Raw genomic sequence first — 25,697 nt, 5'->3', positions numbered from 1 at the left:
TTTTGCGACATGAAGTTAAAATAATGAATGAATTTTTTGCTTTTTGCGTAGTGAAATATAAGTAATAATTTGAAAAAAAAAATTCAAAAATTTGAATAAAATATCAATAAATAATTAAAAATGAACATAATTTGTTATAGTTAGCATATAGATACTTACTTACTCCTTTTAGATATAAAATAAAATTATAATCATAATGTATTACACGAACTGCGCTGAACTTCTATCGGGGTACACGGGTACCCGGGTGGCTGAGATGTGTTCTTATTTTCAAATGTAACATTTCTGAGGTTAGAAAAAATTTAAACTATGTATAATGGACAATTCTCTAGATAATCGATTAAACCATGGGGATGCAAGAGGATTTTAGCCTATCTTTTTTAGAAAAAATACCATTCAACATAATACACTCCGGTGGGTACCCGGGTGGCAACACAAGTGTTAAACTATTTAAAAAATATAAAATTTTCATAAAAAAAATATTTTTTATATTGCAATAACACATGCATTATGGATTAATAATATTACTGTGAAACTACAGTTAAAATCACAAGTGGTTACGTGTGATCGTGTCCAATCGCCCGATTTGAAAAATGCAGAGAGTTTTACGTGCTGAAACTGACTCATCTGCAGCACAGCAGATTGGACTGAGAAATATTAATATTTTTACGATTCTACCAATTCAGTAATGTTTTGGGATCCTAAACCATAGGCTGACATAAACACTCAGTTTATAAATTTTTTAATAGTTGCAATGATTTATAATATAATTAGTGAATAATCTGTAAAAAAATATTTGTGATTTTTCTTGTGATGGAAATTAAAAAAAAATATATATAAATGACAATATATATATATAAATATACAATTAAAAAAAATATTAATAAAAAACACTTTATTTATATAATAAAAAAATGAATCAAACAAAAACAATTCTAACAAAAAGTGTCAATCAAAACCGTTTGATAAGCACTTAAGCTATACTTCTACAAATATGCTTATGTGCATACTTTCAATACTTGAAATAGCGCTCGCGTAGAAAACAAGTGATGTGTGAAAAGAATTCGAAATAATTCAAATGCAAAGTAGCAGCGTATTACTTGTTTTTTGTTGTTGTTGTTGTTAATTTTTTCTAATGCTAATTAACATTTACTAAGTGTCATGTTTCAATGCGATGCGGCTGCAGTGAAACTGATAATGCGGCATGCTTGAACAATGGCGCAAGCAAATACAAAAACAAAAAAATAAAATAAAGAAAAACACACTAAAAATGAAAACAATAATAATAACAATAACAATAACAACACAACTTGAAAAAAAAAACAACAACAACAACACTTTATACAAATAAGCATTACAAAAACAACAACAACAACAACAATAATAATTTCAACCGACATTTGTTTTTCCGCTTCATTTTCATTTATAGGTTTTTTCGATGCGTCTCCAAGTAATATGAGTACAAATGTATGTACATAATAACGCCAACATTCATTCTATGCATTTAAGTGTCATATTATGTAAACAATGTGTGATTATAAAATACAAAAACCAAAATAAAATAATTGATTACAACGAAAAGCTTATTAAACATTAAAGTCACTATAATAACTATTCGAGTGCTTTGCGCTGCGGTGTATTAAAGTGTGGCAACGATAAAACAAAATGCACACACTGCAAAGTGATAAGAACGCGCGAGCGCATAAACAACAAGAACAACAAAATTCAAATTTACAACAACAACAACATTCAACGTTACTCCAACGTAGTTGTAACAATCAAAATGCTTGTATACAATCATTATTAGATAATCGCTGCAGTACACCATATAGCGTAAGTTCGCCAAATAACATCACAACAACACTAATAACAAATCATCCAGCATTCAAACAATTCCAAAATTCAATAAAACACTGCTATTTAGTACTGCCTTTACTAAGCAGCACTACTTTTAGCACAATTTCCAATCAGCGACTCAGTTCGCATTCTAGTCAGCTACGACCGCAGCTTGTTGCGCTTCCGTCTGCGACGGGTTATCAACAAAGTTCAACGGCAATTAGTAAAACGAAAAGTACGACAACAACAACAATGCAAAGTGTTATCGAACATTGTCAGACATATAGCAGCCCGTCGCAACAACAACTACACACAAACAACAAAATTAACCGTCAACTAACACGTTCCCCATCATTGGTACTCCTTACACTACTCCTATTGTGGTTTTCGCATTTAATCGGCAGCTCCTGTGCGGCGCCACAATCCTGTGTACTCTGTGATATAAATGATGTGAAGGAGAAAACACCGAATGCGCAAGCAGCATATGAGGAATATCATTTCGAACATCAAGTGTCGCGTCAGGATGCCATTACGGCGTTGAAGATATTTAATGTCAGCACATATGGTGGTAAGTACTGAATAGAAGAATTTTGGTTGGTTTCTTAACAGCTAACTATTAATAGCTTATCAAGTTTTGTCTAAAAAAGTAGCCGAAGAGCGCGAAAATCAGGAACGTAAGAAGTAGTGTGCCAGCTAGAGTTCCTTTTCTTAATATTTTCACAAAAATAGTAGAATAGGGTCAATATTGTAGCGTCTTACGTCAAAAACGTAACATAACGAACTATAAGGCCTTCAATGTACAACATACAACCTACAGATCCAAACAGTGTTAGATCATCGATAAAACAGCCCTTAGCTGGATAAAATCCTTGCTAACCTTGGTTGTTGGGATTGCTATGTATAATATGTATATAGTTGGGGTAGGAACCGAGTATTCTACCGAATCGATAATAGCGCGCCAGGTCGCTCACCACCTGATATTTCTCAGCTTCCACCGGCGGGTACTTCATCGACCACTTTTAAAGCTGGAGTGTTTTCGTCCATTCGGGCAATATGACCTAGTCAGCGCAGCCGCTGTCTTTTTATTCGCAGAACTATGTCAATGTCGTCGTATAACTCGTTCAGCTCATTGATTTTTCATTGGGTGATTAGTTTCTTGTGATGGGTCCCAAACCGTACGCATAACCGCATAAGCAGGCTTCGCCTTCTCACTTTACCTCGCTTCCAAGCGGTTGTTTGTTGGCTATCCAGAGGATACTTGGTCTAAAACCGTAAGTCGTGAGCTGCTGGGGAAGAATCGTTCCTGGCCACTCCAAAGTAAATGGATGTACCCATCTTCCATCTCTCCTGGGGATTGCTATATTCTAGTTCAATCATGCATGCAATGAGTTCCCGCATTACACTAATTACTCAACTCATCTAACATCTTTCCAATTCTATAAAAAAAACAATAATCCCTCCTCTAGGTAATCGCTAAACCAAATCAACTTTCATAGCAATGCCAAGGTTTCTCTTCTCGTTCATGACGTCAAGAACTAATGTATCGTTCTGTCAAATGCACTTCAGAAAAAGTTACAGAATGAAACTATCGTACTCTCTATGTCATTCAATTATAGTTGTTTCGTTCTTTTGGGAGTATAATTCTATAATTTTTCGCACTCTTCTGTTTCTTGATAGTTAACTACTTCTGACAGAAAAGAAACAACAGTTTTGTTATGATTATTATACCCGGAATAGGGTATATTAAGTTTGTCACGAAGTTTGTAACACCCAGAAGGAAGCGTCGGAGGCCCTATAAAGTATATATAAGTATAAATGATCAGTATGTTGAACTGAGTCGATTTAGCCATGTCCGTCTGTCTGGCCGTCCGTCCGTCTCAGTTTTTCAGTTTTTAAGATATCGTTTTGAAATTTTGCAGATGTTAGTTTCTCTTCAAGAAGCTGCTCATTTGTCGGAACTGCCGATATAGCTGCTATACAAACTGAACGATCGGAATCAAGGGCTTGTATGGAAAACCTCCGCATTTTACTACATATCTTCACGAAATTTGGTGTGAGTTAGTGTTTATAGAAATAATTTAATCTCCGAAAAAAATGTTCAGATCGGTTCACTATAGCATATAGCTGCCATACAAACTGAACGATCGGAATCAAGGGCTTGTATGGAAAATTTTCGCATTTGATGTGGTATCCTCACGAAATTTGACATGTATTACTGCTTAAGGTAATAATATAATCTCCGAAGATATTGTTCAGATCGGCTAACTATATAACCTTAATGTTTCTAGCAAACAACTCGGTTAAAAAGAATTATTCTTACGTCTTTAGATTTATTATTCTTATGACTTTTTTTCTTCCTTTCTCTCTCTCTTGCTCTTGAAGAACCCTCCGGTTGCACTATCAGCTGCTCGGATAAGGTCATGAAATATTGTTTAGGACAACAATTTATCAACGATCATTGTTGGTGTGAATTGGGACACACGGAGGGTGAGTAAAAGCACTTCAATTATATAACATAAATATAAATAAATATTTGTATTGCAAACTTATAAAGAGAATTATCTGTATTTACTTATGTACATATATTTATTTACATTTTCGTGTGTACGCTTAATTTATCAATGTAGACAAGTCAAATTTTTGCTTTTGAAACAGGAAATAAATTAAAAATTTTTAATCTATTTTGTAGTGCATGATATATATAAATAAAATAATTAATATTAATATGATTTAAAATTACATTATACATTAACACTTTCTCTTTTGATAATTATATATCTTACTAATAAATTAATGTAATGAACTTCGTACTAAGTCAGACAAAAAAAACCTTTAGTCAGTTAAAAAAAAGGTTAAAAATTAATTATTGATTTATAAATTTCAAAAATTGAAAACAAATTTAGCACAGCCTCATCTGGTGAAAGTTTTAGGTAATAATAGATATCTTAAATTAATTCCACGGGCCAAAAATCCATTTTACCTCCAAATATTGCTATTGTTTTCCTAGTGTAAAATCTTTTTAGAATTCTGTCAGCACAGTTGGAAACTTAAATATATTTTTCAAATCTTGTTGCACTGTGTAATTTTCTCCCTTTTTTATTTTATCTATTTTTTATAATTTTATTCCCATATCAATTGTCACCTCATATTTAGTTCACACAATTACCATAATGCTGGCTTGTCAATTTGTATATGCTTTGACAGTGTTTTAAAATATGGCTAATTTGCAACGATTACCCGGTAATAAGTGGCATGGGGAACTCTTGTGTATTAGTCTACACGGTAATTACACAGAGGTATTTACATTAAGGCGGCACGATTTCTATTAGGCAAACATATATGAATCATTTAATATATTAATTGTCGTCCTATTGAAGATAAAGCGCCTAAACCTATTTGTCTTTTAGTCATTTCCTATGTACGCATTCGTAATTTAGTTAATTAAATGGTATTTTAAATGATATAATCCTATCAATTTAATAATTGAGAAAATTAAGGCCTGTCAATTTACTCAATTAAGAAATTGATTGGCTTATGGCTTCTTAATTTAGTCAGTTGTTTCTTATAGCGTTTTAGACAACCAAATTAATTGAACAATTAAAATTTTGATTGAGAAACCCTTTTTTGCATTTAATACTGCCGGCTACTCGATAATCGATCAGCTGTTATACAATTTTGTTTTTGCTTTTCATAAGAAGTTGAAAGTATCAGCTGACTAATATTTTTAGCAGCGACATTTACCGTAGCTTTTTTATCAAAAAATTCAGCCAATCGCAGACAAAGAGTTGTATTTGATTTTCAAGTCGATTAAAATTCAATTAAAAATCAATGTAGATTTTTGTTTTGTATGGTAAACCGATCTTAATAAGCGTTTTAATCGAGCAGTGGCCGGTTAATTGATCAATTAGCTCCTGTCTAAAAACGCTATTAGAGATATAATGTTATAAATTTATTAATTGAGTAAATTAAAGTAAATATTTTCAAAAATAAAAAAAATTAAATTATTTAAGAAATCGCAATACCGATACCAACAATCCTTCATCTATGACTTTTAATGCTTTAGAATTTTTTTTATTCAACTTTGTAAAACGATTATAATGAAGTGTTAATTAATACATATTGTAAAGTTGATTTAATTATATTAGAAATGTAGAAACTTAAAAACAGTTTCGCCCTAGTCCATCAGCATGAGTATTATATTAATGTAAATACAAATATTTATCTCTGACCGAAATGCTAAATCTAATTAGCATTAATTTACACTTCAATTGTTAATTATAAATGCGAAAACGAAATCACATTAAAAGTAGTTTAAATGGGCATTGAAGTGGAAATATGTACATATAGAAATACATACAATTTATTTATAAGGCATAAATATATATCTCGTAAATTATGAAATGAAATCAGATAATTTGCATTCATCCTTTATTCTGTTGGAAAATATATAAAATATATTAATTTATAGATTTAAATTATATATAAATTTAGTGATTTCACCTATAACTAGAATCGTCATTAGAAAAGCTGCTAATGATATACAAATCTCAGTTGTAATCTCACGATTTCCTACAAATAATCTAGGCTATTCTAGACAGCAAGGTTTGTTATACAATTATATTAGAAGTAACACCGACGCTGATTAGACCACTTCGACACTACCGAATTTTGTGATGGTAATAAGTTTAGGTTGCGATTTTAAAAGCCCAGTCCAACATAACAATAGAAAAAAGAAAATTTTTGGTTAAATTCGTTCAGTAAGATTTTTTTCTGTATCCAGAATTGAATAGACACATGAATGAACTAAGATTACATTTTATTGTATATAGTAATAGCTCTTTATTCGCGGGGTATATGTTCCATAAATATGCCGCGAATACAGAAACCGTGAATACGGGATGGTAATTTATATGGGATTATAGGGGATATGTTCCTAGGTGACAAAAAAAAAAAAAAAACAAATATGTAGGTATATAAAAAAATTGATTTAATTGAAGTTTTTGAACATTTTAACTAATAATCTTAAGGCTTAGGCGATGGTTTGAAGAATTTTGTAGTTTTTTCTTGCTTAGCAGTTTTCAAAAGCTCCTTCAATTCAGAGTGAAACACAGCAGTCGCATTAGCAATTTGTCTCTTAAAAATTAGACTTCGTTCCATAGACGGATCAATGTTCATAAAGAAATCGCAGAGCTCATTTGCCATTCTTAAACCTTCACTAAGATTTTTCAAATTGAATGTCACGTTTCCAGTGCTTGTTAAAGCCTCTTCGTCAATAGGTTGTGTTCAGTTCCATGTGAGCCCCTTCTATATGGAAATATTACCAGAAGTTCAAAAATATTGCGAAAATAGTAGAATATTTAACATTTTCTTGTAATAAGATCTATTTTATTTTTTTATTAGTCCATTTGACAAGAATTTGGGGTTGGATACCTATTGGAATAATTTTTATTATTATGTATGTGCTTATTAGATCCGCGAATAAACAAAATTTTAGTTGCGAATATAGAAATTGGGTCTCATTTTTTTAATCCGCGAATAGTGAAAACGCGAGTAAAGGAAGCGCGAATAAGGAGTTTTTACTGTATAGGGAAATTAAAAGTGTAAAAGTAGAGTTAGATGGTTGTGCCTGTAGAGTTGAAGTGTAGAGTTATCAGAAATTTTTTGGTGTTTGGAAGCAGCGTTGACATATTTATATTATAATACATCTGATAAAAGATATAACTTAACTTAACTTAGCTTAATTATTGTTGACGAAGTAAATAATGTTTGTTATTATGCAACGCTCTAAAAATTGCATGAAATATACAAATACACAAAAAAAACTAATCGCTTACAAAAAATAATAACATTTGTTCTATGGCTTCATTCAAAGTTAGATAAAAGCTAAATATATTAGCTGTCCAGTGAACGATCCTTTTCTACTGCTTTTATTTTGATTGCATTTTGTAGATAAGTGATTTTACATTTATGTAAAGATATGTGTATATAGATGTTTCTATAACTGGAAGCCCTGTAGTTAAATGGACTAGTTATAAACCAGTTTGCAACTAGTATGAACTGAAATTCACACTAATCAACCTACTGTCTTTTTCGCTATAAGTCACCGATATTTTTTAAGTGTTGGGACCTTATACAAGGGACCTCGTATGTTATCAATTGTGAGATTTTCATCAAAAATATACCTGTTCCATACTAGTTTCAAATATACCTAACTGTCAAGTACATTTCCTTTCATTAGGAACTGTTTGGGTTTTGTTCAAATTCTCCTTATGTTAATTGAAAAACAAAAAATGATTTGCTAACGTAACTACGTACGTACTCTTAGAGAGGCAACTTCATACAAAAATTATATAAACCTGATGCTTTGCTAACTATTTAGATTTTGGTCTGGTCGGGAACTGACACTTTCCGGTCTAGTTTGATGTTTCCCTTCAAGGTCGCCACAATGAGGAACTGTTAATAACTGAATTATCAGATACATTCCAAAATTCTTTACTCTTCAGCTTTAATATGCCAAATTCTTTGGTATTTTCTGTAGCTGTTTCACAGGTCCGTGGACAAACCAGCTGTAAAAAATCACAAAAATATCGAAAGCACTATTTCTGTTCATTTTACGGATCGTTTAAAGGATTGTTTGCTAAAATCGTTATAGTTCAAACTTGGCAATTGGTGTCGGTAGAGTAACGAAAGCCCAAATTTTTAAAGATTAAAAGAGAGAAGTTCTATTCCTTATTCATAACTTCTAGTATACATTGTGGAAGTTCAGCTTTTTTGTGGGCTCTTATTTTCAATAGAAAATCTGTTCTTAAAATTTCGAATTTCCAAAATCATCGAAAATCAATTCCACAGAATTATCATATAGGCCGTCAGGTGAAGTTCAAATTGGCGAATTCTAAATTAAAAATCGCAGTCTGAATACCCTCAATGCATTTGTACGAGCATTTCTGATATTACTAACGCATTTGAACCTATGAATATATATGTATGTACAAAGTCAATGATACAATCATTAATTTCGCTGTCTATATACACTTATTCGCTGTTTATTCACGAAAGAATGGACAACACATTATCTACCGACAGTTGGGTGATTATTGTTCGCTTTGCTTATTCAGTGTTGCTGGAACGCCAGGCATGCAGCTAGTTGGTATGCAAAATACGCACTGCACTCAAGCATTCTATACGATTCTTCTATTGTTTTTTATAAATATAAAGACAACAATAACAGCTTAATAGAAAGAAAAAAACGCACGTTATAATGACGTGCAAATTATTTTAAATTCTGCAAGTTGAAGTACGCAAACCTGAAAATCTATTAAAAAGTCTGGAATTGGCAATTGCATGCAGTCAGCACATTAGAATGTGTGCATGTGTATATGTGCATAAATGGCAACTTTTATTGATAGGAAATCAAACAACTCTTGAATCTATAAAGCAAAATTTATTTAATGGCGGTTTATTGTTTAACGTAAGACAAAATTTACTATTTTCTGTACAAAGGTGTTGGTGCGCACATAAATAAATGATTGTCAACACCAGTTCGTGATAGGTGGCATTCTTCTTCTACAACTAAGCCCACTCGCTAATGGTGTAAAAAAGGGCAAAGCAAACACCTTTCAATTGGAAATGTGCATTCTTGCAGCCAAAAAATTGAAGTGAATGGGCACGGAAATTGCGGCACTTTGTGCGTTATATATTAACAAAAGTTTTTTTTGTAAGCGCGGCTTAATAGAAACACAATAGAAAAAGTATTTAATAATTGTGTTAAGAATTGCTGCCAATAAAGGTAGCGCCACTTCCGTAATTTAAAGCCATATCAGTAGAATTATATAGAAATGTTTGCTAAAATGATTTCAAAAATTTTAGAAAGAAGTTTCGATGAGTTTTCAGAGAAACTTGAGAAACTCACCACTTTCAAATTGATTAAAAAAGTTTATGTTTTTATACTCTCACAACAAAGTTGCTAAGGGAGTATACTAGTAGAAATAAAAGAGTTAGATATGGGGTTATATACAGTAATCCCCGCTTAAGTGCCCCCTCTTAACATGCACGAGTTTTGAGACACTTAAGCGGGAAAGGCACTTAAATGAATCCCGCTTAAGTGCCTCGAGGTACTTACCAAGCCTTTTCCCAAATATTTTGATCTAAAATTTTTTCTTTTAGAATGAAAAGCACACTTATTTCTTATTGATAAAAAAATACTTTTTAATAATAATAAATATGGAAAAAAACATAAAAAAACCATGTAAATGTTTTTTTTACAATACTCAGCGCATTCAATGTCAAAAATTTTAAAAGGCTCTTAAAAGAGGCACTTAAGCGGGGATCTCTGTATATATAAATGATCAGAATGAGCAGTGGAGTTGACATCCGGATGTCTATCTGTTTGTGTAAGCGTAAACTACTAAAACTATATCAACTAAACTCTCTAGTGTCATTTCTTTTAGCCACTTCCTTATACAGTCCGAAAATGGAACAAATCGAATTATAACCGTCCCACCTCCCATACAAAAGTTATGTTGAAAACTACTAAAACTGCTTTAAGGGGGGTAAGGTTTGTTTCGTCGAAAAAAGACCTTTTTTCATGAATTTTTTTAGAAAAAATTATTGCGCTGTAGGTTTATTTTACTTAATATTATATGAAAGTACAACATTTGAAGGATACTTAAAAAAGTTTTATCGAAAAATTGCGAGGAATAACGGATTTTTCTCCGACTGACCTAAAGTTTTAACACAATATTCTTGAGATGTTGATGGTTCAGGAAAAAAATAAAAAAAAATAATGAAGAAAAAAAGTTGTCAAACCTTACCCCCCCCACCTTAATTCAGTAAGGAAAAGCACCAGAAACCATTTCATTCGGTTAATTTCAAAGAAATTCGGTTCATAACATTTCTCTGGCATCCAAATGAAATGTTTTGAAGATAGGACACATCGGTTCACAATCACTCCTAGTTTCCATATACCAGAAGTTTGAAGTCGATCTGAATCGTTTACTTTACAATATATAAGGTAAGCACTAGTGAATGAATAGTGGCATCAGCCTTCTAAAAATTGTGGAAATCGGACCATAAGTTTTCAAGGGCCCAAGTACCGAATATGAGGACCTCAGAGCTTCTAATAATTTTTTTACCGAATATTTTTCTTCTAATAATATGTCTCCGTACCAAACTCGTAACTTCCCTTAGCTCCCATATACCTAATATTTGGGGATTCAAACTTTCATTGTAAATTCCAATATACCATATATATCGGTTAATATGAGAGATATATCAGCAAACATTTGGTAGTAGCTAGTCGGCAAACATAGTTGAAATCGGTCCATGAATTAGCCAGCCCCCATATATTACTGTACTGATTTTTGTTTTCTAATGGACTTTATGCCGGGTTAAATTGTATGTTATATTAATAAAATTAAATAAATAAATTGCGAGAGTATAAAATATTCGGTTAATCAAGAACTTAGCCCCTCCTATTTCGTCTGATAAGTAACAATTTTTTAAGTCTTATAAAAAACACTTCTATATGTCCTGATCAAAACTATTATGGACCATCATGGTTTTTAGTTCCTTAAGCGAATAAGTTTATCGTGCTCAAATGATTCATGGCGAGTCTGCTGAAGCGATTGTTTTAGTTTCGGGGCCATAAAAGTGTCAGGCAATCTGTTGTGTTAAGTTTTTGAGTCCTTAATTCAGTTGCTTCAAAATAGATAAATCGGGTTATTTTGAACATTTCAAGATCCAGATTATAAAACCTGATTTATTGTAACACGTAGGTTGAAAAAATGTAAACGTACATATATCATTAATTTCAACAGTCTCAGCAACGTCTCTCCACCTGTAATTGTTTGTACCAGGTGCTAAATTTGGAAACATCGCTTTTGGGATCTTTCATTGAATTTTTTCCCAAAAATCATTTTTTTCTTTCTTTTTTTGTAAGATTATCGGCGTTAACAGAGGTTGATAGATTATTTTAAGTTCTCTCCGCTCTCTTTAATATAATACTATATATGTACACTATATACAACACCAGTTTCATTATTAATTGAAAACATATATAATATTGATATACATGTTATTTCATTAAATATAATGACTATACCTGAAAAAGTTCGAGGTTTTTCTTGATAAATTATTGGCTAATAAATTTGAAAATATCTAAACATTAAGCCGATAAAGAATAAAAGTGCTCTACAGCATGCATTTTGAGTGATGTTCAAATTGAGTTTGAGCACTCATTTAGCTGCCAATATTGTTGTCGTACGCTCGAAAGACTGATCCAGTACCATTAAATCATCATTACACACTAAACTCTTATCTCAATATATTATAGCATATATATATGTATGTGCATGTACATATGTATAAACATTTGTATGAAGACTTCTATTTTCGCAACGCCGTTTAAAAATATTTGCCATGATCCTAAGCGATTAGTTGCCGGCAATTACGAGCGAAACAACTTCTCACTGTCGATCATTGTCCATGAACACCAGCAGTCCGTCCAACGCTTGGATGCTCGCCTCGCTTGACGCATTGCAATGCGATTCAGCTAAGCGTTGTGCGTACGCGTATTTATTTTTGTAATTTTTGCTATTTTTTGCCAAACGATTGCTTAACGCTTCCGTTTAATGACGTAGCGCCATTGTTTGCAAACAAACAGATAGAAAATAAAAAATGTAAAAATAAATATTTATTTTTTGTTTTATTTTTTTAATTTTTTATAATCTCCATGGCAACTGCATTACAATTGCAACATTTGTGTCGAGTTTACTGATTAATCATGAAAATAAAATATTACATTTATATTTGTAATCTTCGCGATCTCGAAACAATTTTGTTGGCGTCAGAATTATTTAATATTTTTTTCAGTTACAAATTTTTACTTGTTTATTTATATATTCCGTCAGCACATCCGTTCAGCTAGCCATGATCAACTGATAATTTAAAAAAAAACATGCTTCAAGTTCACATAACTTATGTACATACGAGTAGTATATGGCATATTAGCCTAGTTTTCAAAGAAAGCCGCTGTCGATTACAATCAAATCAAATTAATTTATTACTTGTTACAACAAAACTTTAAACACGTTTAGGTCAATTTAGAAAAAATTACGAAAATTGTAAGCGTGTTTTGAAAACATTAAATGAACACACGCACATCATGGCTTTTATCAAACATCAAGCATGTATGCTTGAGCGCATAGGGTGGTTAATAAGTATTTGCTTTCTTGGAAAATATTAAAGTGGCCTTTAGAAAATTATATCATGATATTTTGTAGAATTGATGACATGCGTGAGATAAGCCGACAACTTCCGCTACTAGATTTTATTATTCGATGGCATAGAACTCAATACTAAGTCTTGCAACTGAAAAAATATATATTAAAATAATTAAAAAAATAATAACAAGTAAGGAGAGCCTAATTTGGGGTGCAACCGAATATTTTATACATTCGCAATTTATTGCTATGTTTTTATTAAGATAACACATAATTTGACCCATATATTCGACATAAAGTACAATAGAATAACGAAAGTAATAAATAGTATATAAAGACTGAGGTAATTCCTGAACCGATTTCACTCATTTTCATCATTAAGATACACTACATACATATATCGAATACTTTACGCTCACTTTTTTTTTATACCCTTATTAAGTTCGTCACGAAGTTTGTAAAACCCAGAAGAAAACGTCGGAGGCCCTATAAAGTATATATATAAATGATCAGTTTGTTGAACTGAGTCGATTTAGCCATGTCCGTCTGTCTGTCTGTCTGTATATATACGAACTAGTCCTTCAGTTTTTAAGATATCGTTTTGAAAATTTTCAGATGTTATTTTCTCTTCAAGAAGCTGCTCATTTGTCGGAACTGCCATACAAACTGAACGATCGGAATCAAGGTCGTGTAGGGAAAACTTCCGCATTTTACTACATATCTTCACCTCGAAATTTTGTGTGAGTTATTGCCCATAGAAATAATTTAATCTCCGAAAAAATTGTTCAGATCGGTTCACTATAGCATATAGCTGCCATGCAAACCGAACGATCGGAATCAACGGCTTGTATGGAAAATTTTCGCATTTGACGTGGTATCTTCACGAAATTTGACATGGATTACTGCTTAATGTAATAATATAATCTCCGAAGGAATTGTTCAGATCGGTTAACTATATAACCTTAATGTTTCTAGCAAACAACCCGGCTAAAAATAATTAGTAAAATGTTTTCTTTTTTATACTTACTTTTACTTACGCCTTTAGATTTGCTTAAACACATAGTTACTAAAAGAAATGCACTTGTGAAGGGTATATTAGCTTCGGTACAGTCGAAGTTAACGTTTTTTCTTGTTTTTTGCTAAGATATCTCACATATTAATATATGCGGTATAAAGCCCACCTGAAGTTTTATAATCCGTATATAAGGTATATATGGGAGTTATTGGAAGGTATGATCCGATTTTAACTAGTTTTGGTATAAAGACAGCATAAAGATTCCCTCTAAATTAAATTAAATTATCTGAGAGATTTACCGATATTTTCGGTGAAAAAATTACCGCACTGATCATTTTTTCCTAGTGTATATATTATATTATAAAATGAAGGAATCAGATGGAATTCAAAATTGAGTTATATGGGAAATTGGCGTGGTTGTGCACAGATCTATCCGTATCATCAGAGTGTTAAGAAAATATTATATACCGAATTTCATTGAAATCGGTCTAGTAGTTTCCGAGATATGGTAACAATCGCACACTACTCTGTAGCATCAATCTACTGGAACCTTATAGACAATTGAGAGTTTGATGTTGGGATCCAAATTAGGTATTATAGAACGCCGGGTAAGCTAGAAAGTTAAAGTTCGACTAATAAACTAACAATGTGTCGCTTCAGAAAAATGTGGGTTTATGAAATACACTTTCTTCCACAATTTTAGAAAAAATTTGCTAAATTATATTATACTATTTATAATTGACAAACACATGTACTTATGTTGACAGTTTGTTTGACATCTAACTCTTTAAGGAACTTTAAAATAACTCCCTCTGTATTAAAAGTGTGTATGATTTTTCCCCTTTTTTCTTTTATTTTTTTTTAATATATTATATTTAATATATTTGTATCTTTCATAAAATTCCATTCTAGAATCACAATTTTTTGCATTACCCTTTACAAAGCGTTACTGCTATTATTCGCTGTAATTTTTCCAACTCGAAATTACTAAATTGCAGTCGCATTGCCTACTTCTCTAAAGCACTTTACTTTAAGCTTTATTAGTTTCGCTTTAATAAGGGCACATGGAGTACTTAACAACTAATGGTTTGAACTAAATTATGGAGCCATTTATTTTCTTAGTTATTGCTGATTAGAGTCTATAGTGGCAGTGGTTGCATGTGAATAAGTCTGTTAAATTAATTAATTGAATTGAATCATGTCAAAGCAATTAGAAAAGTCACGCTGATATTTTTATAACAAATTACATGTCCTATTTTAAGTGTAAAAAAATCAATTATTTTTGTCATTTATGATTGATAATTAATACTGAAGACGATCAATAACACTATACGACAAAATCGAGTTTTTTCTGGATATTGGACCAAACTGTTTTTTTCTGGGAGATTGAGACATAAGTAAAACAAGTGCTTTCTCCGATTTTCGAAGTTAGCCTCCAAAATCGAAATATTTGGTTTCGAATGATTTTGTAAAAATGCAAAATATGGAAAAAATCTACATATTCTTAATTCAATGGTGTCCGCTCGAAATTCTGAAAAGACAACGGCAATGTTGTCTTAAAGAGGTGGATTATTTGAGGTTATAGAGACATCAGCTGAAATTGCTTTCATAAAATGTTAATAAGTATTTTACAAAATATTATTTACTAAGCGATGTGCATTAAAGAATTTCACCTTTCGTAAATTCCAAATTGGGTCTGCTTTATGTAAATTGGTGGGTTTATAATATCAAAAAATTATGGCAACATTAATCATATTAAGATTTTTGCTTTATATGCCCATTACTTATAAATGTTAATCTAAACAATTTCAATTTAAAATTTGAAATTTTAATGTTACCAAATTCATACGATCAGCCATCAAGCGATAATAAAAGAACTCTACCTTGTAAAAGTGCATTCAGACGGAAAAATATTCCAAAGAAAAATCGAAAAAAATAGAAAATAAATATTGCAGCGGCAAAAACATTGTGCATCAATGCACTAACGGTAAATTTTACATGTGTGTGTATGTCTGTTTGTCTGCATATTTCCTATGCAGCTCTCTCAGTTCCATTGACTGCGTCTCAAAATGCTTCTAAGTGCCTTCTTGTGGTTTTCCACCAAATAAAAAATCATTATAAATAATCTTAGCGAAAGGCAAATTATATGGAATATGCATAGGTGCCTATAAAGTGCGAGCAGGGCGTCGATTTGTTTAACAATTTACGCGCAATTAAATTTTATAACAAAGTGAATGAAGTGAAGCAAACAACTTTTTTTTGTAACTCTATTGAATTGCAGTAAAGAAAGTGAATTCAAGAGGAGTTCGAGCAAATCGTTTCATTCGATTTGCCAATGAATGTATTCTGAAGCTATCTACATAATATAGATGAAAGGGAGTTTTTAGTTTTTGGAGGGAAATTTGAATTTAAAAACAAGAAAAAACGTTAACTTCGGCTGTATTTCTTTTAGTAACTATGTGTTTAAGCAAATCTAAAGACGTAAGAAAAAGTATGTAAAAAAAAGAAAACATTTTACTAATTCTTTTTAGCCGGGTTGTTTGCTAGAAACATTAAGGTTATATAGTTAACGGATCTGAACAATTTCTTCGGAGATTATATTATTACCTTAAGCAGTAATTCATGTCAAATTTAGTGAAGATACCACGTCAAATGCGAAAATTTTCCATACAAGCCATTGATTCCGATCGTTCGGTTTGTATGGCAGCTATATGCTATGGTGAACCGATCTGAACAATTTTTTCGGAGAGTAAATTATTTCTATGAGCAATAACTCACACCAAATTTCGTGAAGATATGTAGTAAAATGCGGAAGTTTTCCATACAAACCCTTGATTACGATCGTTCAGTTTGTATGGCAGCTATATGATATAGTGGTCCGATATCGGCAGTTCCGACAAATGAGCAGCTTCTTGAAGAGAAAATAACATCTACAAAATTTCAAAACGATATCTTAAAAACTGAAGGACTAGTTCGTATATATAGAGACAGACAGACAGACAGACAGACGGACATGGCTAAATCGACTCAGTTCAACACTTCCTTCTGGGTGTTACAAACATCGTGACGAACTTAATGAACCCTGTTCAGGGTATAATTAAGGAACTTTTTTAGAATGAATTTTTTTTCGAATTCATGTACTAAATAGGACCAAAATTTATTGCTGATACTTTCAACTATTTTCAAAAGTCAATAAATACAATTAAGTGGCAACGCTGTTGATTACCTCTTTCAACGCATATTCTACTTGGAACTATTTAATGATTATTTTTCACCTAATTTCCCAGTAGAAAATCAATTAGTACATATATTTTCGAACTCCCCTTGTAATGCAATGTAAGTAAAACTAATTAAAATTTGTTTTATTGCACATTTACTTTTATGCTAATTTGTGCAATCAAGTAGAACGAAAATGTTGTGGAGAACTTCTGCTTTTTATTAGAGCAAAAAAGTGAAACGAACTTCCTGTAGCATAGGCACGATAAGAAAAAAAACATGGACAAATAAGACACTCAAATAATAAATTATTTTGTTAATGTACTTTTAGAGGTCTATTTTGTGGTTCAAAAGCAGGGGTGTATTCATTGTACCGCGAGTGTTAGTATTTTTTGCTAACAAAGCGGAAACACAAGTTAGAATGTTTAATACTAGATATGAAACTGAAAAGATTTGTAGCGATCGGAAGTTGAAAAGTTTTACTTGGGGAACCAGAAACATCTTTAACAATTTGATTTTTTAGTTTAGTTGATAGAGATTTCTTACATTAAAAATATGTACAATGAAAATCCATAAAAAATAAATATATTTTTCCTGCTTCAAAATGCTTGGCAGGTTTCTTGAATTTATCGTACCATAAAAATCCATAAACAAGTATCCAGGAAATCTAAGTTTTAACGGAAACGACCGTTAAATAATTGCAAAAAATTAAAAAAATATAAGAAACATAAAATATTTCGTAATCTACGGAAGTTATATATTGATGTAAGATGCAAGTGCTGATAGATTAATTAACTCGTAGTATTATGTGCTTAGATACATAAAAATTATTTTTTTTTCGTGAAAATTTTTAAATGAAATAGATTAAGACCTTTGATTGGGTGATCTATTAGTTTCTAACAGAAAAAATTTATTTTCTGGTTTAAACAGTTGCGTTCTGATCGAAATATGAATATTTATATCTAATATATAAAATTCTCGTGTCACGGTGTACGTTATTGAACTCCTCTGAAACCGCTCGACCAATTTTCGTGAATCTTAGCGTGCATATCGGCTAGGGTGGAGGATCGGACAACATCTATTTTTCATCCTCCTAAATGTTAAAGGTGGTCCACCCCTAATTTTTTTTTAACTTTCCGCGAAGAAAAAAAAAAATTTTTCTAAAATCGGGAAGTTACTGGTTGTTGAAGTTCAAACCGTTCTGGCTAATTTTAGTCTTGAAATATTTGTGGAAGGCCAGAAAAAGATTAGAAAGTGAGTAAATATGGAAAAATTGCGAGGAAGATATCAATAAGAGAATTTTATTCGAGTTAACAAGAAAAATATAAAAAGAGAAAACAAAAAAATAATATTTTGAAGGTTGTCATTGTTGCTTTGTTAAACTATTTTTGTTATTGTTCAATTGTATAAGGTTGTGTCGATAGCCCAAAACAATTTGTAATAAATAAGGAAAGGTTAAGTTCGGGTCCAACTGAACATTTTACACTTTCGCAATTTATTTATGTAATTTTATTAAGATAACACACAATATGACCTATATTTTCGGCATAATGTCCATTAGAAAATCATCATATATAGTATATGAGGGCTGATGTAATTCCAGAACCAATTTCACTCATTTTCACCAAGGTTCCAAGGTTTCCAAGGTTAACGGGAATAGGCACCTGTTAGTAGGCAAACAAACGGCACATTCGGCCTTGAAATTACTCCTAAGTTGCAAATGAACGAAACACCAGTCGGCAAAATCACCAAAAAATAGCGCTATAACGAAGATTTTCAAAATATTCAAGAAGTCGCTGGAGGTACTTAAACAGGACAGGACTTTAAAAGATCTTGATTGTCGATAAACATTTTTGGTGGAGCCAGGATTCTGTTAACAGGTGATTTACGCCAGACTCTTCCAATTATTCCTGGATCAACTGTTACTGATGGGCTAATCGCATGCCTAAAGTCATTTAATTTGTGGCGACACATAAAGAATCGCCAATTAACAACTAACATATGAGTGTGTTTGCAACAATATCAAATTGCGATTGTAGAAGCAGTTGGCAATTGACACCTCGATGGATTAATAGCATTTCCAACAGATTTCTGTCACTTCATTGACTCGAAAGAGAAATTTTCCTGACATGAAACCTCAATATGATAACCATAAATTACTGATTGAATGACCTATATTGGTGGTAAAAAAAAAGATATCGATGATCTTAATGCGACAATTTAGAATTTCGGTCCAAGAGAGTTGACACAGCTACAAACCAGGATGATGTAGTCAATTATCCCAAACTATTTAAAATTGCCTGTACTATCACCACTCACTTTGCAATTAAAATTAGTGCTGCGTAACATAAATCGACCTCGAGTAATCAATATCGTCGCCGAAGCTAAGATTGGACCAACTTAATTTAATGTATACCTTGCCACAACAACGTGTGGCCGGGTTTGCTAGTATTGATATAAAAGAAAGAGGATGTTGCTCGTTTTCACATTAGAGGAAAACATTTTATTTTCCTGTAATTTCTTTTGATTTTAATTCGTTATCTCACTGGAAGATTTATTTAACCTCCTTGAGCATACATAAGTCCACAGAGACTTCTGTATTAATTTAATGTCCATTCAATACTAATCGCGCAATTAGCAAATTGCTTTCAATAAATTGAGAACAATTAAGGGTAGATATCTCGAATTTGGGAAATTAGAAGTGTATTTGGATATGGAATTAGGAAGGAGCTGAGAAAATATATTCCATTTACGAGAAAAGTTATCATCCGGATCGGAACCTTTTCATATAGTTGAAGTAACAGAAACATGATGTTTAATATATGGATGGATGTTATATTCATGACTAAATTAATCGAAGGGTAGAAAATCATTATTGCCAACCTAGTACGGGGTCCAGTGAATGATCCGTTTTTATTAAGGGTTTACATGGGTTTTGTCGCATAAAAAATTACCTATTTTCAATTTTTTTCTATGTAAAAAATTATTTATTTAATTCAAATTTTTTTCTGTCTTATAGATACTTATTTAAATAATAATTTCTGAAATTTTCAAAGAAAAAATATTAAAACTCCTTCATTGTGACGTCATTTACGGTGACCCCTCGGAAAAAAGGTTCGTACGCGTTGTCAGCATAACTCCTGACAGGAACAACCGAAATGAAAAAAAAAAAAACAAAAATAAGTGCTCGTGCTTGTACAAAGGAAAGACAAAAAAGTAAAAAAGTAAAAATTTTAATTTTGGCAGTCATTTTTCCAAAAAAAAAAAAAATAAAAACTTCGGTCAAATTAGTTTGACATTTTGTTTTTTTTTTAATAGTTGTAATTGAAAAAAAAAAAACAAAAAATAGAATCCTTCGTTCAAGCACGAGTAAATTGTATCTCGAACATCTGTGCAAAATTTCATCAAGATCGGTTGAGTAGTTTTCGAGAAAATTTGACAACCGACTTTGAAAACACGGTTCCGAGAAAAACACGTTTAAAGTTTTGAGTAACAATATTAACCTGACTTGCAGCGCACATCTTCCAAAGGCTGTATCTCCGAAACTATTACTCGGATCGATTTGAAAATTTAGGACAATATTCTTGAGGTGTTGTAGAAATTAATAAGCCAAAAAACAAAAAATCGATTTTTGAACCGACGAAACCCATTTAACCCCTTAAGGGAGAATAAAAATAAGTTATAAACGAATTGCACATTTCTATTTATTTTGATGTGAATTCTAAATAATGGTTTATGTAAACTAAGTGTGGTTTTTTCTCCAATAGTAATCTGATCAATTCTTATTAGTTTATTGGCGGAATAATGACTAAATTAATAGTGGCAGCCAATTTAAAGAAATTTTGCAGAAAAAAACGAAATATTGTTTTTAAATTCCTTGTCCAATCCTCGGTATTTTTGATTTTAAAGTGTGACCACATTTACGAAAAGTGAAAAAAAAAATTATTTCGTAAAAATTATGTATGTATATGGGTTACTCACTTCAAAAATACAGCAAAACTCTTGCGTGGAGAGAAAGTGTTACTAAATAAGAAAAAAGAAGAAACATCGTTTTATTGGCCAGTAAGGTTTATATTTCCGAAAGGAGCAAAACGGAGTGAACAAAAAAGCAAAAATAAATTTTACTTCAGCACATTTTGATTTGCTGGAGATGAGTAACGAAATGTAGGAAAAATTACGTGTTTCAACGCATTTTGATTTGCTGGAAGCATGTTGTAAACTTTTAGTATGCTCCAGTGCGAAGAAAATTTTGCAATTATTATGAGCTCCAAAAAAACAGAAAAACAAAGCAAAAACCATCAAATTTACAAGGCATATTGAACTACTTCCTCCAGCGAATACCACCACATATTAAATTTTATATTCAATTTTAAAATATGTACTACGATACATATATACATACGTACATATGTGTGTATGTGGCCAGCATCATCCATATGTACATATGTATCATATATGTGTGTATACTCGTACAATTTAACACCAAACTTTATTATTTATCAGCTTTTGTAGTTTATGAACTCATTTTGCATTACAGAGAAATATTTTTATGACCGCTAGTAAAACACACAAAATAGCAATAACAACAAATTGTCGAATATGCATGAAAGTGAAACTGCATTCGACTTACATATGTATGTACATAAGTTGCACCAATTTCTGTATTATATTTATGAACTAGAGCGGTTGAGGTCAATACTTACGCGTAGGTGTTGAGTAGTACAAAGATTTAATATAAATTTTAACTGCACATTTTGGCATGTTATTGAAAATATTTATTACTGCGTCTGCTTAGAATTTTCGCAAATTTGTTTACATTAGCGTGCTTTGTGTACATGAAGTCTTATATGCATGAATGCAATAACAAATGCGCAAGTAATTATTATGAATTTCATGTAGTGCACTTGTATATTTAGTCATAATTTTTATTAATATTAATATTTACTTTAATTAGTTTCATTTTAAATTCTTATATGTATATGTATTTTCAGAGGGTCTGCCGTTTGTGCCACACATTTGTTATGTGGGTGAGAAGCTTTATAAGGCTACCGTTGGCTCTTGTTACTTCTACGAGCAGGTGAAAGAGTGCTGTTGTGCACCTGTGTTGGCTAAGCAATGTAAGTTTTCTAATAAATTTTATATTTAATTATTTTTAGTTATTTATTATCTTATTAGAATACATCAGTTAATTGATAAAATATATTTACAAAGAAAATATTATTTATTATAATATTATTCTCATATTTAATTCACGCAATAATATTTTTCGTAAGCAGATCTCAATAAAATATATAGAATATACTAGCAGACCCGGCCACACGTTGTTGTGGCTAAGGTATACATTAAATTAAGTTGGTCCAATCTTGGCTTCGGCGACGATATTGATTACTCGAGGTCGATTTATGTACATATGTTACGCAGCATGATGACAACACACACTACTTTTAATTGCAAAGTGAGTGGTGATAGTACAGGCAATTTTAAATAGTTTGGGATAATTGACTACGTCATCCTGGTTTGTAGCTGTGTCAACTCTCCTGGACCGAAATTCTAAATTGTCGCATTAAGATCTCGATATCTTTTTTTTACCACCAATATAGGTCATTCAATCAGTCATTTATGGTTATCATATTGAGGTTTCATGTCAGGAAAACTTCTCTTTCAAGTCAATGAAGTGACAGAAATCTGTTGAAAATGCTATTAATCCATCGAGGTGTCAACTGCGACCCTACCATTTCCAACTGCTTCTACAATCGCAAAAACACTCATATGTTAGTTGTTAATTGGCGATACTTTATGTGTCGCCACAAATTAAATGACTTTAGGCATGCGATTAGCCCGTCAGTAACAGTTGATCCAGGAATAATTGAAAGAGTCTGGCGTAAATCACCTGTTAACAGAATCCTGGCTCCACCAAAAACGTTTATCGACAATCAAGATCTTTTAAAGTCCTGTGCAGTACCTCCAGCGACTTCTTGAATATTTGGAAAATCTTCGTAATAGCGCTATTTTTGGCGATTTTGCCGACTGGAAAATTGAAATGTTCGGTTGGACGTGAACTTAGCCTTTCCTTATTTTTTACAAATTGTTTTGGGCTATCGACACAACCTTATTAAATTGAACAATAACAAAAATATTTTAACAAAGCAACAATGACAACCTTCAAAATATTATTTTTTTGTTTTCTTTTTTTATATTTTTCTTGTCAAGTCGAATAAAATTCTCTTATTGATATCTTCCTCGCAATTTTTCCATATTTACTCACTTTCTAATCTTTTTCTGCCCTTCCACGAATATTTCAAGACTAAAATTAGCCAGATCGGTTTGAACTTCAACAGCCAATAACTTTCCGATTTTAGAAAATTTTTAATTTTCTTCGCGGAAAGTTAAAAAAATTTAGGGGTGGACCACCCTTAACATTTAGGAGGATGAAAAATAGATGTTGTCCGATTCTCCACCCTAGCCGATATGTACGCTAAGATTCACGAAAATCGGTCGAGCGGTTTCAGAGGAGTTCAATAACGTACACCGTGACACGAGAATTTTATATATTAGATTTAATTTCAGAAAAATTTTAATTAAATCTAATTTAATATTAGATAGTTACAGTGCATTTCGAAATAGGCGAACGAACAAATTTTCCTTCACTAGCTCTTATATTTAAACAGTAGAGCTATCTGTCCTAGTTTCTCACAATAAATCCAGATTATCTGTGTTCTCAATAACGTACAATATAATACATCGCAAACCTTCTAGACTATCTCTGAATCAACGTCTACCAACTATAATGGATCTGTTGGATCCTTATTTAAAAAAAATCGACCAATTTATAGCCGAGATGTTGTACATTTTCAACTGAAAGGCAAATATTAATTTAAAGTCATCAACGAGGCGAATTGAACTCTTATCGAGTGTGAAATATTTTCTTCCGAAGCCTGTTCTTGAATATTCACCACTTGTTCCGTTCTTTTACAAGTTGGCACAAACCATGGCACCTAACGAAGTCAAATATTTCTATCGAGTTTACACAATATCCCCCAAAGAATCGAATATCTATCGTACAAGTCTCCCACAATAGACTTGAAGAGGCTATACCAGTGTACCCATTAAAAATAATGCGATTTTCTTGAATTTTTTTTAAATAAAGTACTCTATCGAATGTTTTGAAGTTTTTTAGACAAAATAAGGTATATTTTCAGCTATATTTTAAGATTTTTTTTTACAAAAATATCGAAAAATAGCGTAGTTATGGGCTCTTTTAGGAGGTTCCAAACAAAGTTCCCCAACTGCTGACATGATTCCGGCCGAATGAGCAGCTGGACCACAAAAATTCAAAAAGGTTATTAAAGTTGAAGGTATTTGCTAAACAATGACGTACGATTATTGAAAATATGAAAAATTAACAAAATGGCATAGTTCTGAAAAAAATGTCGTTTTTTTAGGTAAAAAAATTGTTGTTTTTTAAATGCCAAATTGACAATTTTCAACAAATCAAAAAGATCGTAGGCCATTGTATAGTAAATATATTCAGTAATACTTAGTTTAAATTTGATCTATCGGACAATTTGTCGTTGATGTCAGAAATTTCGAAAATTATCGTTTCGTGAAAAAGGCGTTCAAAGTTTCGACTATAGGAGCTTATATCTGCGGGCGGTCACTCTTTATAACGCTGCCATTCAAAAACTATTCAAGATAAGACCTTACCGCTTTCACAGGATATTTTTGAAAGTATAAACTATGAAATATGCAAAAAAAAATTGATTTTTTGAAAAATGTTAAACTGGTATAGCCCCTTAAAGCTAAAAAATAGATAAAATATACCATGCTTCTGGATCAATAGCCCAAGAATATGAAAGACCTTTACCTCGAAATCGAAATCTGCAAATGATGAAACGCTTAATAATAGTTACGTTTTTCTCTTAGAACCAGATGAAGGCTAGTCAAATGTTTCTTACTTGAATAATATATGCTGTATCGTATATGGTATATGTACATCTTTCAACTCTTAAAGCATTTGTATTCTTATTATGTGATCTTGTAATAGCATGGCAGTTGAAGCTTCAGACCATCTCAGATCCAATTAGAAGATAATTCTAAATATTTATTTTCGAAAATTAATAACGACTAGACGATCTCAGGCATCGTCTAATAAAATTTAAAATAAATTTTCTACTTGAATACCTTTAAATAATAGAATTTTACAACTTTATTGCATCAATAAAAATACGTCATTCCAATGTGGCTCCGAAAAATATTTACATACATCAACGAAAAATAGCCCATTAACACCCGCTCGTTAATTCCGGCTAAAATGAAGAATTGAAATTAGCCAATTTTTCTTTTCAAGTTGCACGAAATTTATGCGCAGGTGTTCATAAAACAAAAGTACTATACAATAATAATAAATATAT

The 25,697-nt window shown here is 31.7% G+C and overlaps 1 protein-coding gene across 3 annotated transcripts in view; it reads left to right on the top strand.

Moving 5' to 3' along the window:
• The window catches only part of LOC105215731 (AAC-rich mRNA clone AAC11 protein), a 72,092-nt gene that overhangs the window by 33,076 nt on the left and 13,319 nt on the right, over positions 1-25,697 (top strand). The window contains exon 6 of one of the 3 annotated variants that reach the window (XR_008471087.1): positions 2,241-2,292. The exons of 1 other annotated variant lie outside the window; for it this stretch is intronic. The gene's annotated coding sequence lies outside the window, so the exon portion shown is untranslated. Of the gene's footprint in view, positions 1-1,429; positions 1,683-2,240; positions 2,293-25,697 lie in introns of those variants that run through there. One more of the 3 variants, XR_008471086.1, reaches the window with a different exon arrangement.

The sequence above is a fragment of the Zeugodacus cucurbitae genome, chromosome 4 (genome assembly GCF_028554725.1).
Source record: "Zeugodacus cucurbitae isolate PBARC_wt_2022May chromosome 4, idZeuCucr1.2, whole genome shotgun sequence".
Classification (NCBI taxonomy): Eukaryota; Metazoa; Arthropoda; class Insecta; order Diptera; family Tephritidae; genus Zeugodacus; species Zeugodacus cucurbitae.
This window is presented reverse-complemented; position numbering and strand designations above follow the sequence as displayed.